The following is a 13,402-nucleotide window of genomic DNA, read 5'->3' on the forward strand; positions in this document are numbered from 1 at the left end:
GCCTGGGTGCACATGCCACCTCTGCTAGCACTAATGAAACTTCCGGTCCCAGGGCTTGACCTTGCAGTGTCTGGGAAACAGCTGCCACCACTGAAAGCCGGATGTCTCTGCCATCACCCAAAACACTTCTAAGAAAGTATGGAGGCCCCAGGAGGAGCTCCCTCCTCTTCTCCCCACCCTCACCTTGTTTCCCTCCAGGTTATTCACTTCCAAGTTCAGGTCTTGAATGGGACCATTTGAGGGGTCAAGACTTTATCCTTCCTGCAGGGAAGGCTGGGAATTCGCGTTCTGACCTTTATTCTGAGAAGGCAGGACTCATTGTGAGCTTTTCATGTAACAGGGAGATAAAGAGTAATAAACATGAAAGATTTCCACCATCCGGGGCGAGTGGGGAGGGGGAACTTCTGGCCATTGCACCTCTGGCTGGACCTAGATAACATGGTTGGGAGGAATTAGACATTATTTTCAAGCAGTTCCAAAATCAGAAAGGCCAAGTGGCAGAAACATAGGTTCTTGGAGTTGGGAAAAATGTTAGCGGTTACCTGTCTTCAACTTAATGCTGAATCCCTCTCCCAAAACTGCCCTGTGATCACCAGCCCCAGTGAAATATTCACAGTGACAGGTGACTCAGTACTGCCCTACAGGACAGCCCTTTGGATTACTTTTTGTTCCTAGAAGGTTCTTTTTTTTTTAATATAAATTTATTTATTTACTTTTGTCTGCGTTGGGCCTTCGTTGCTACAACGTGGGCTTTCTCTAGTTGTGGCGAGCAGGGGCTGCTCTTCATTGTGGTGTGCGGGCTTCTCATTGCGGTGGCTTCTCTTGTTGCGGAGCACGGGGTCTAGGTGTGCAGGCTTCAGTAGTTGTGGCACACGGGCTCGGTAGTTGTGGCTCGCGGGCTCTAGAGAGCAGGCTCAGTTGTTGTGGCGCACGGATTTAGTTGCTCCGTGGCATGTGGGGTCTTCCTGGACCAGGGCTCGAACCTGTGTCCCCTGCATTGGCAGGTGGATTCTTAACCACTGCACCACCAGGGAAGTCCTAGAAGGTTCTTTTTTAAGGGAAGCAGAAATCTTACTTTCTAGTACTTCCACCCCGGGCTCCAGTTCTGCTCTGGGACGCCACATGGGACAAATCTATCCTGCATACATATGACACATTTTATGCTCCAACTTCCTGTCCTTTTAAAAAACAAAAACAAAAAACCAAACTCTTCTCCAGGCTGAACAGCCCTCCTTCTCTCCATTCCATTCCTCATTTGGTGATCTTCTCGCGAGAGACTTGCGGGCAGAAGGTCGGAAGCACATATCCCCAAAGGCAGTGCTGTACACTTCACTACTTCTTACAACTGTCCCAGAGAGATGCACACACATTCCAATTTGACTGATGGAAAAACCAAGGTCCTGAGCAATCTGGCAATAGAAGAAATCCAGGGTCCAGATCAAGACTTGAAACCACAGTCCAAGTTCCACCAATGTCCCTCCCACGAGGTTCCATCCTCCCTGGGTCCATCCAAGGGCCACCTACCTATGTGCTGGGTCCCTGGGACTGTGCAGATTCCCAAGCCCGGGGAGGTCTGGCCTAGAGATGCTCCGATGGCCCGACTGTGGGGCTGTCACCTTGGTACCTTGCAACAGTTACTGCAAACAAAGACGTAGACATAGAAACAAGTCCTCCTGTAACAGCCTCTGACCACATTCCCCTGAATGTGTAGTATGATGACTTAGGAAGAAAAAAAAAAACTCATTTACCCTGACATTTTCTGTTAGGAAGAAGAAAAACATTTATGTTATCTTTTTGAAACCACTACCTGTCACCTCTGATGCGCTCAGCCTAATGGGTCCCCACGAGAAAGGAAGGAGCCTGTTATTAGCAGAATCACAAGTGATTGTACAGAGCTGCTCTGGAAATGATGCTTTAATAGACAGACATCGTGGGCAAGTTCAAATGTGGACGTTTCGCAGGCTGCCTCAACCATCTAGATCCTGGACTCCAATTATGGTGAATGCCCCAAATTCTGGATCCGTTGCTGTATCCATCTATTTTCCCACTGTTTTCATGATTAGAAAGGAAACGGACGTTTATTGCAAAATATCTGGAAAAGACATGCATATATATATTAAAAAATTAAAATGTCCAGGAATAACCACGGCTAACAATTTAGTGCCTTTCGTCTGGGTTTTTACACATATATCTGTATATAATGAGGTTAACGTCATGCTACAGATCCAGTTTTGTAGGCTTTTTCCTCATCTAATATTGTATGGTGAGCATTTTGCCATATGGATTTGTTGAGAATATGGCTTGAAGGCTGAACCACATGCCTTCTTTCACTGGCTTGTTCCTCCGTCAGGAAACATGGAGTGTGCCAGGCGCTGTCCCAGGCTTTGGGGACACAATTTTCAGCGAGACAGCCAGCCCGGCCCTTGGGGGGACTCACCACCTGGTGGGGGAGAAGGAAGTGGGGATCCAGTCGTTGCCAAGGTGGTGAGCGTGGTGGGAAAGGACGGAGCATCACCCCGCGCGTACCGGGCGTCCTCGGTGGGCAGGGTGTGGCTCTGAGGAAGTCCTGCTCCGGCCCAGCCATGAACGGGTGAGTGTGGGAAGTGGTCAGATCCCTAAGGGAAGAGGTGGAAACGACAGAACTTGGCCGAGGACTGGATGTAGGAAGGAACAAAGGGTGATGTCAAGGTCCCTAGCTTGGGCGCCAGGCGGGTGGCCCATGACCCACCTCCTGGTGCAGGAGCTTCAGGCAGTCTGTGCTTTTCCTTCTCTGGCTACTAGCAGTGCCGCAGGGAACATCCTTAAACACAAGTCTGTGGGCACCGCTCTGCTGTGCCCTCAGGGGAAAGGAGGCTCTGGGTCACGTGGTGGAACGCTTTGTCATGATTTGATGTGTCTTATTGTCACCTTCTAGAGAGACGTCCCCACCAGTAGGGATGAGGGCCTCCGGCTGGGCCCCTCGTCCACATCAGCCGTAACGGTTACTGTGGTGACAACAGAGGGACATGTGTGGTCCTCCCCACGTGGCAGGCTCTGTCCTCAGCACCTCACATACTTTTACTTTTTAAAGCCTCACACCCCAGCTCTGAAGTCGGTGCTGTCAGGCCCTCATCCCAGAGGGGCTGAAGGAGGGACAGAGGTTCCCTCACCTGCCCGCTGTCACCGAGCACGTGAGCAGGGAGGGGACACCTCGTGCCGGGCGGCCTGACGCCAGAGCCTGTGCTCTCAACACCAGAGCAGCACTTTGTTTAATGTGGCCAATTGCATATTTCTTAAAAAACTATTTCTTTGAACACTACTCAATCTGAGTACCCCGCCAGTTACATTTCTCTAGTTGCCGCCCGAGGCCTGGCCCTGGTGGCCGGGGTGGGGGCCCTTCTCTGGGTGTCCCTCGAGCTCGGGCGCCCCGGAGCCCCTGTCCTAATTCCCGGCCCCGGCCCCTGCGCACTGAGCGGCCTCCCCGGGCCTTGCGGGGCCCTCCTTCTTCTGGCGTCCTCCTTCCTGTTCTTCTACACACAGACTCTGTGAGCCTTTGCGGGTCAGAGGCTTCCCTGTACTGAAGAGTTTGCATCTTGCTTGAACACAAGCAAACGCGGCAGCCGGTAGGAAACAGTAAGTACGGTCGTTCCCCCTTATCCACGGTTTCACCTTCCGAGGCTTTAGTTACCCGCGGTCAACCGTGGTCCAAAAATATTAAATGATTAACAACGTTGTGTTAGTTTCAGGTGTACGACTAACACAACATTGTTAATCAACTATGCTCCAATATAAAATAAAAATTTAAAAAAATTTTAAAAAAGAAAATATTAAATGGATAATTCCAGAAATAAACGAGTCATATGTTTTAAGTCGCATGCCATCCTGAGGAGTGTGATGAAATCTCGCTGAGGTTGCTAAGATCTGTGTTCAGAACAAACCTCCTATTCATGAAATTGTGAAGAAGGAAGAGAGAATTAGTGCTGGTTCTGCTGTTGCACCTCAAAGTGCAAAAGTTACGGTCACAGTGGGTGATAAATGCTTAGTTAAGATGGAGAAGGCATGACATTTTTACAATAAGATATTGTATTATTATAATTGTTCTATTTTATTTTTAGCTATATTTGTTCATCTCTGTGCGTATTTATACATTAAACTTCATCGTAGTGGGTAAGTATAGGAAAAAGCATAGTGTCTATGGAGTTGAGTACTCTCCATGGTTTCAGGCCTCCACTGGGGGTCATGGACCGTATCCCCAGTGGATAAAGGGGGACCAGTGTAAAACCCACACAGGACCAAGAACCCACATTCTCAGGAGGCATCCTTGTTCCACCTGGGGTCCCGGGAAAGCCTGGGAGGGGACCCTATGCTGCAGTGTGGTGTCCTGGAAAGTTCCTTCCTAAGTGGTGACTTCCAAGGGGGTGCGGTGGCCGGCCCCAGGGACGGGCAGTCTCTGATGTCCCGGGGGACACAGCGGGCGCTGTCCCGCCCCTGGAGGGTCTCTCTGGGAGGGGCTCTGTCATGTCCACCTCAGCTGGGGTGGGGGGAGAAAAGCCCAAGCCAGAACAGGAAGTACAGTTGTAAATGGAGTGAATCTTTTTATTTTACCAGAACCAGATGTATAAAAGCACCAGGAAAAAAGGAAGCCAAAGGTTAACAAAACAGACTACTGCCATCAAGAACAATGAAGTTATACGGCCATGAATGTCAAGGGCACGGTTTACGAGGTGCAATTCTGGGCTGGACGCCCCGGGCCCGACAGGAGGGCTGGGCGCCCAGCACTTCCCGGGGAAACCCCTGGGTGCCTGGGTCTCCCACCCTGGCCATCTGCAGATTGGAAGTGGATCTGTGCCTTGGATTCTCTGCTGTCAGCCTTGTCTCATCTGTGACCTCAGTCCCACCGTTGTCTAAGTGCCCAAGTAGTGACCTTCACTAGCACTTAGCTGCCACATCTGCTGGATGGCAGTCCCGCGGCTCAGACTGACGCACGCTGAGACCTGGGTGTGCTCACCTCGGTGTGTGAATGTGCACACAGGCCACACGTGTCTTCAGAGCAACGCCCTCTCCTCTGCTCCAAACCCCCCAGTGATTTCCCACCCACTCCCTTCCTCCCAGTAAAAGCAGGCGGCGCACCGATGGCCCTCAGGCACCCCGAGGTGGGACCCCGCCGCCCCTCTGGCTCACTCCCCTGCTCCCCGCCAGCCACTTCTCTACCGGGTCAGCTCACTCCCACCGCAGGCTTTGCACTGGCTATTCCTTTCCTGGAAAGCATCTCCAGATATCCACACGTCTCCCTGCCTCCAAGTCTCTGCCCTGGTGTCACCTGTCGACCAAGTAGCTGTGACGGTGGAGCACATGGTGCAAGGGGAAGGGGGTCTTCTGGCACCTCAGCCAGAGACACTAAGAATATTCCTGCTTAGAGGGTGCCCTTGTGGCCTTGGATCCTGAGGACAGGATTGTAGCAGAACCTGCAAGGGCCCGGGAGGTCCAAGGTGAGCTTCCCAAGTCACTTACTAAGTGGGTACCTCAAACCTGAGCCCTCCGAGTCACAGGTGGCTTTTCCAATACGACGTGTGTTGCTCTGTGCGTCCTGTAGCATCATTTCATCTCAAAGCAAAGGAAAGCACGTGACACTCTGGCCGATGGAGCCAACAACTTAGCACAGAATCCCGTAAGGCAGGTAGGTGGGAGGGCAGGGGCCTCCACACACTGCGCTCAGAGCCCAGCCCTACCCTCCAGGGAGACGGGGCGCGTGGGCAGGTAGCCCAGAGAGAGGCAGCACCCACGCACCTGCCCACCCCCTCCCGGGGCTGGGCTCTTGATACCTTACAGATTCCAGAATGAGCTACAGAGGGGCTTGTTTTAGAGCCAAGCAGGGCTATTTTATAGCAGATTTTCTTGTTGAAGAATTTGCAAACTGAGGCTTCCCTGGTGGCGCAGTGGTTAAGAACCCGCCTGCCAATGCAGGGAACATGGGTTCAAGCCCTGGCCCGGGAAGATCCCACATGCCGCTGAGCAACTAAGCCTGTGCACCACAGCTACTGAGCATGTGCTCTAGAGCCCGCGAGCCACAACTACTGAGCCTGTACTCTAGAGCCCGCGAGCCACAACTACTGAGCCTGTGCTCTAGAGCCCGCGAGCCACAACTACTGAGCCTGTGCTCTAGAGCCCGCGAGCCACAACTACTGAGCCTGTGCTCTAGAGCCCGCGAGCCACAACTACTGAGCCTGTGCTCTAGAGCCCGCGAGCCACAACTACTGAGCCTGTGCTCTAGAGCCCGCGAGCCACAACTACTGAGCCTGTGCTCTAGAGCCCGCGAGCCACAACTACTGAGCCTGTGCTCTAGAGCCCGCGAGCCACAACTACTGAGCCTGTGCTCTAGAGCCCGCGAGCCACAACTACTGAGCCTGTGCTCTAGAGACCGTGAGCCACAACTACTGAGCCTGCGCACCTAGAGCCCGTGCTCTGCAACAAGAGAAGCCACGCAATGAGAAGCCCACGCACCACAACAAAGAGTAGCCCCCGCTCACCTCAACTAGAGAAAGCCCGTGCGCAGCAACAAAGACCCAACGTGGCCAAAAATAAATAAATAAGTAAATAAATTTATTTTAAAAAAATTTGCAAGCTGTGTTTGACTCCCTGTCTACCTCTCCCCTCCCCCCACCACCATCAGCTGCCCAGCCCGGCTGGCCGGGTCCCCTGGGAGTTCTCAAAGGTACCTGTGGTCCCTGGGAGGCAGGCCTGCTGGGCAGAGGGAGGCTGGATGATTCACACCTGCTGTGTGCAAAGCCCTGTGGAGGGGAGGGACTTAGATGCAGGTGGGAGGGAGGCCTGGGGACCACTGGGTACTAGGCTCTGTCCTCAAGACAGCAGGAAGCCGGCGGGCATCTCTCCGAGCACACCCGTCCATCCGGAGGCTGCTCCCTGCAACCCTCAGCCCGACCTTCCGAGACAAACCGAGGCCCTACGCGCACCCTGAGCGGGGCTGGAGGTGATGCTGTTCATCTGCGGTATCTCTGGACACAGAGCCCGAATGTGCTGACGGAGCAGATTCGAAGAGCTCGGACGGGAAAATCCGTATTGCAAACCACCGTACTTAGGTTTATTCCACGAACCGCAGCGTGTTCACCACTCTCGTTCTCCTCGAAGTGCACAGATGAATTAGGGAGCTTTCGCCCCTTCTGGCTATGAAGAAAGGATGGGAGAGAATGGAACGCACGAGAATCCCGGAAAATAATTGATCCAGGCAGCGGCTTTGGTCGCTACATCTGACTACTCACCACATTTGGTAACATTAAGCGGCGGGCCCCCTCCCTGGGCCAGAGGAGGAGAGAGTCATCTGTCACCCAGAAGCAAAAGGTCTCCGTAGAGCCACCGCGTGCTCAGGCGTCAGCTGGGAGCTGGGGAGACGACCGCGGTGGGGGCCGGAGGCAGAATGGGGGGTTTCTGCCCGCAGGGATGGTCCTCAGTAATGCAGGCGTGTAAACTGAACGTCCCCTAGAAGTTCAGACGACAGGGTAATTACCGGCCCCGCAGACACTGGGAACGGGGGCCGCACAGCTCGCCCGCCTCTTCTGTGCCCAGCACCGCACCTGTCGGTGGGTTTAACTGTGAACGGATAAGGCACGTTGTGATCCCATTTTGCAGTTCAAGGTTCCGGAAGCCGGGGGAGGTTCAGTAACTGGCATGACAATGGCAGGTCCGAATCCCAGCCCTCTGACCCCAGACCCACTTCCCTGTCCCTGCCCACTACACGCTGCGGGGGGGAGGGGAGGAAGAAGAGATTTCAGGATGGAGACACAGCATCAAGGGAGGAGGGAGATAAGGGGGCCTCTGGCAAAGAGAGGACACCTGGGACGTCACCTTCCTAGTGACGGGGGTCCCAACCCCAGAAAAAGCCAACTCCCCAGGTTGGCACACACCAGCCTTGAGTGTCAGTTACATCTTGTCGTGACTGTATTTCTCAGCCCCTCTGGAGTGAGGGGGGAGACAGAGGCCAGAGGAGACACTTTGAGCCAGTGTCCCTGGGGGTTTGGAAGAAGGGTGACTAAAGAAATTCCTGAAGTCCATAAAAACAACACATTTTTCTAGATCTAGGGATATTCTGGACTGTTCCTCAGAGGCCAGGACAGAAGTGCCCTTGTTTGAAATTCATAATTTACCACTTTGTCATTTCAATCACATCATCTCCAAACAAAAAAAGAGAGGATCTTCTTTACAGCCTAAACATTAAAAAGTCTTCACTAAAATTTAAACCTGAGAACAGTATTTTTCTGAGTATTCTGGACTGTGCCATCAATAATAGAACAACTGCTTTTAGCTCCTTGGCATTTCAACCCATTTCGTCAGGCAGCCAGGTAAAACCGTATTTGCCTATTCTTTTAATTTTGTTGTCATTTTACATCAGATTGCAATGATTTCCATGTGAATGATTCTCTTTTTCCCGTATGTGGAAAGAACGTGAAAAAGTTAACAGGGTAACTTGTAACAAGGCCTGCTCTGGTGTCTCCCTTACAGACATTTCAACTTGTCGGTCTCAAGGCAAAGGTTTGTGACGCTGTAGAGAGACAGCCCTGCCCTCTTACAGCCCCTTGGAAAAGAGCCCCACCACACACTGTCCTCTAGCCATCAAACTAAGTGGCTCAGAAACAAAATTTCTGAATTTCCCTCCCAGGCTGCCATCTTGGTCTGAAGTCCCACAAAGCTTCCTCTAAAGCAAGTTAGCGGTCTCTCTCTTCTCCCTTCTCTCATCCACACAGCTGCCAGCACCATCCTCCCCAAACACAGGTCAGGGCAGAGTGTTCTCCACTTGGTCCTCCTCTCTACATAAAGCCCTGTAGCCTTCAAGGTCCTCTTAGCACTGGGAGGCGTGAACCCCCCTCTCTCTCTCTCAAACACACCAGGCATTGTCATGCCATGTGCTGTATTTATGCTGACCCTTCAGCCTAGAATGTCTCCTTCTCTGGTTAAAAAATCATACTCGAGACCCAAATGGAGTTGGACCTCCCAGTTCTCTTAGTTGGAGTGGATCACACTTTCCTCTTTGATCCCACAGTATTTGATGGCTCCATTATAGCATTTGTTTCACTTTGGTTTTTGTATCTGTTTAAATTCCTTGGGCTACAACATATGCTTCTTAATGGCAGATGTCATCCCTTTATATCCTGTGGATATTGATTGGGTGTTTCTGTGTACAAGTCATGCAACTTGACACTGTGAGAATCTCGTGATAAGGCATGGACCTTTACTTTGAGAAGTGTGAAGTCCATACTTTCAACATGTGTGTTGGGAACAGAGCCAATATCTTAAGTATAACAAGAGCTCTTACAAATCAATAAGAAAAGCGTGAATATCCCTATAGGAAACGAAGGTAATTTCAGACACTGCTGGTGAGAGTATTCATTGTCACCACTTTTCTGGAGGGCATTTTGACAACACACATTTAAAATATGTATAAACTTTTGTTCAGTAATTCCACACTAAGGAGCTTCACCTAAGGAAGCAGTTAGGACAGGCACGAAGATTAAATACCACTGTGCTTAACATCATTATGTTCAAGACAGGGTGATTTGTAATACTAAAAGAATGGAAATAGCACATCCATAGGATAGAATTTTTGCAAAAGTAAAAATTATGTTTTTTTAAAAGTATTTAATGCACAGAAAAATATCAAGGATAAAATATGAAAAAAGGAGAGTATACATAAAAACCTGCTTCAATACCAAAATGTATCTCTAAGAAGTGGTATTTTAGGTTTTTAAAATTTGGGTCCTCTAAATTTTCAACAATGATTATATGTCTACTTTAAAACCAGAAAAAAAACTTTTTTTGAAAGAAGAATATTAAGTCGAAAAGGAGACATAAGGCAAGTACAGAAAGGCCCAGGGCTGGGATCCAGCCAGTACCCACCAGTACACACCAGTACACACCAGTACACACCAATATGTTCAGTGCAGCTGTAACGGCCAGTGGCCATTTGTCTGGTTGGGGCCCCCCATACTGGTCATTAAAAATATTTAGTGTCACCCATGCAAATAACCATGATAAGTTTCTTAAAGCCCAGATAAAGTGCTTTTAAAAATGACATTCAATGAAAAGAATTACTTGCTCTAAAACCGTTAAAAAAGGGAATGAAATACACCATCATATGCTATAGACTTCTGGAATCACTGAGCTTAGTAGCTGGAAAGAATCTTAATGATCAGCAAGGGCACAGATGGAGAAAATGTGGTTCAGAATTATTCACCCACTGTCCAAGGTCCAAGAGGTAGGGTGGTGTGATGGCTTGAATTATATCCCTCCCACCTGCCCCTCAAAATCCATATGTTGAAGTCCTAACCCCCAGTTCCACAGAACATGACCTTCTTTGGAAATAGGGTCATTGTAGATGTAATTGGTTAAATGTAGATGAGGTCATGAGGGTGGGCCCTAATCCAATATGGCTGGTGTCCTTAAAAGGGGGAAACTTGGACCCAGACATGCACATAGGGAGAACACCATGCAAACACGAAGGCAGAGATGGGGGCGATGCTTCTATAAGCCAAGGATTATAGCCAAGGAGTGGCTAAAGATTGCCAGCAAATCACCAGAAAAACAGGACCAGCACCTTTATTGCAGGCATTTGGCTGTTCTTCTTACATTCCTCTTCCAGGCCCAGATGTCTGAGGCCGGAATGCTGGGTCTGGAACTTCCAATGAAATCCAGATTATGTGGTTTTTTTAAATTTTATTGAAGTATAGTTGATTTACAATGTTGTGTTCATTTCTTTTGTACAGCAAAGTGACTCAGTCTTACATATATATATATATATATATATTCTTTTCCATGATGGTTCATCACAGGATGTTGAATATAGTTCTCTGTGCTCTACAGTAGGACCTTGTTGTTTATCCATCCTGTACATAATAGTTTGCATCTGCTAATCCCCAAACTCCCACTCCATCCCTCCCCCAGCCCCCTCCCCCTTGGCAACCACAAATCTATTCTCTATGTCTGTGACTCTGTTTCTGTTTTGTAGATATGTTGATTTGTGTCTTATTTTAGATTCCACATATTCTGTATTGAATCCTCTTACCACCAGGGCAAAGAAAGGAGCTATGAGGGATGGGGTCTGTCTTGATAGAGCTCGCCCTCTGATTAGGAAACAAGACACACTCCCAGGACGATAGGCAGCAGCTATCCACTGTGTGTGGGATCTCACCACCCATGAAACACAGGGAGGCGTAGTCCCAGCCACGGAGGCCTCCTGCCCCGTCTGGTCTCGCAACGCTGTGTTCCATGATCAAAACCACCCCGGACTCAGAAGCAGCTGGGAGCTCAGAAGGTCAGGGTGGTGATGGGGCTCGTGTCTAAGGCCCACCCTAGGGTGTGAACTCTTTAGGACAAAACAAGACGAAAGCAGCAGGGAAGCCCCTAGGACCCACTTTCTTTAACTAGAAGTTAGGCAGGAAAACAAGAGACCAGTGAGGCCTGGACTTCTGGTTTTCAGCCCCTGGGCTGACCTGGCCAGCCCCATTCCCACCCAGGCCGGACTCCCGGAGCCCCTAGCCCAGGCCCAGCCCTGCCCGAATCACCCAGAGAACCAGCCTCCGGGGGCCCACCAGGAGTCCAGCCAAGTGTTCCATGACCCGCAGAACTTGGAGAACAGAGTATTTCCACAAAGCAGTTTTAAATCCAAACAACTGACTCTTCTGGAAACCATTGCCTCAAGCTGCAGGAGGCAAGAAAAAAAAAAAAAAAAAAAAGAACAACCCGCAAATTAAAGTCCATAATACATTTTGTACATAGTTTGTGGTTTCAGAGTCACTTTAATCTCTCTCCCCCCTAAACTCTTCCAAAGATCTGTGCATCGGCTGAGCCAAAACGCGGTTGCACTTCTAAGCAGAAACCTTGTAAAACTAGACTCTGGACTGTGTCCCTCACAGGCTTGTAACATCTCCAAGAGCAAAGAGTGACACGATACACTGAAACAGGTCCAAGGAACCATCCCTACGCTTTGTGTCAAAGAGCTGCTTTCTTAAAGCCTTAGGACCGTGCGTCAGGCCGGCTGGAGGCTGGTTTGCTTTCTTGCTGCGGAGCTCGGGTCGGCACAGTCGAGCGCATCAGCCCCATCGTCCTGGGGGCTGCAGTGTGTCTGCCCGTGGTCCCCAGCCCCTCCGCCACCGCCGAGCGAAGCCCACGGGTGCCTTGGCACGGCTGGGCAGGCGGCACCACGGAGGGGGGCTGTGAGGGGGAGACTCAGGGGAGCCCCCACGCTCGGCGCCCTGCATCTCCCTGCTAGACAGACCCCGGGACCCCAGCATGTGCTGGATCCGTCCAGCCCCGCAGGCCAGGCCTGTGGCTCCTCTGCCCCCGATGGCGGAGAGCGCCGCTCTGTTTGTTTTTTCAAAGTCTCCATTTCACACCAAGCATTGTGAACACAACCTTGTCAATCAGCTAGACTTCAATAAAATCTAAAAACAAAAGGAGCAGGGAACTGTATTCAATACCCCGTGACGAACCATCATGGAAAAGAACATGAAAAAGAATATATAAGTATGACTGAGTCACTTTGCGGCACAGGAGAAACTAACACAACATCGTAAATCAACTAGACTTCGATGAAATTAAAGAAAAAGAAAAGAATTGTGTCTCTAGGCTTGGCCTTTGTTCCCTCTCTTTCCTGAGGAAGCCTGGGACCCAGGGCCCAGGACGGTCTAGCAAAAGAAGCTGTCGGACAAGGAAAAGCGGAGTTAATCTAACTACTTAGCACCCTCATCTAATCTAAGCGTGTTCACACTTCAGCAGGTGTGAAAACACGAAGAGTGCCAGAGGGAATCTGCTCTCACCGTAGTGAGAGCGCCCGGCCTTGGAGTCGGACGGCCCGGGTTAAAGCCTGACCGCTCAGCTTGTCGCCCTCACGCCAGGCGGGTGGGAGCCCGTCCCAGGGCCCCCGCGGGGGCACCCAGCGTCGTGGAAGCATCTGTCTGCGCTTTCCTCATCACTCTGGTCTCCCCCGACGGGACCCCTGTGAGTTCTATTTCCCGGCGTCTCCCACCCTGAGTGACACAGGACGCGGGCTTGGGCTTTCCCCACCCATCTGAGCAAACACACTACACAGTCACACCCAGGAGTGGATCCCAACGAAGCGGTGTCACCGCTAGCACCCCCAACCTGAGGTTAAGCCTGGGAGAAACCGGAAACAGGTGTTTGCCGAGGGACCCTCGTCACCCCAGGGACCCTCGTCACCCCAGGGACCCTCGTCACCCCAGGGAGGGTCTCAGAGGCGGAGCACAGCCCCACAGCCTGCAGGGGGAAAGGGGCGGCCCAGAGCCGTGGGCGGCCATGGTGTGGGGGGTGGGGCATGCTCTCCTCCGCCTACCCACCCCCTCCATCCGGACCGGGTCCACATCCTCACCTTGGAATCAATGATCTGTCTCCAGCGGGG

The 13,402-nt window shown here is 51.1% G+C and overlaps 1 protein-coding gene across 24 annotated transcripts in view; it reads right to left on the reverse strand.

The window, feature by feature from the left end:
* Window positions 1-364: 364 nt before the first annotated feature.
* The window catches only part of ZNF438 (zinc finger protein 438), a 213,670-nt gene continuing 200,632 nt past the window's right edge, over window positions 365-13,402 (reverse strand). For 17 of the 24 annotated variants that reach the window (XR_009500023.1, XR_009499990.1, XR_009499980.1 and 14 more), the window contains 3 exons: window positions 13,373-13,402; window positions 7,257-7,473; window positions 6,602-7,161 (listed from right to left, as the gene is read on the reverse strand). The exon at window positions 13,373-13,402 is cut by the window's right edge and continues 96 nt beyond it. The gene's annotated coding sequence lies outside the window, so the exon portion shown is untranslated. Of the gene's footprint in view, window positions 1,410-1,524; window positions 1,638-1,807; window positions 2,093-2,437; window positions 2,616-2,728; window positions 2,985-6,601; window positions 7,162-7,256; window positions 7,474-13,372 lie in introns of those variants that run through there. The other 7 variants (XR_009499983.1, XR_009499982.1, XR_009499991.1 and 4 more) reach the window with 7 other exon arrangements.

This window comes from Balaenoptera ricei, chromosome 2, assembly GCF_028023285.1.
Source record: "Balaenoptera ricei isolate mBalRic1 chromosome 2, mBalRic1.hap2, whole genome shotgun sequence".
In the NCBI taxonomy this organism is placed as follows: Eukaryota; Metazoa; Chordata; class Mammalia; order Artiodactyla; family Balaenopteridae; genus Balaenoptera; species Balaenoptera ricei.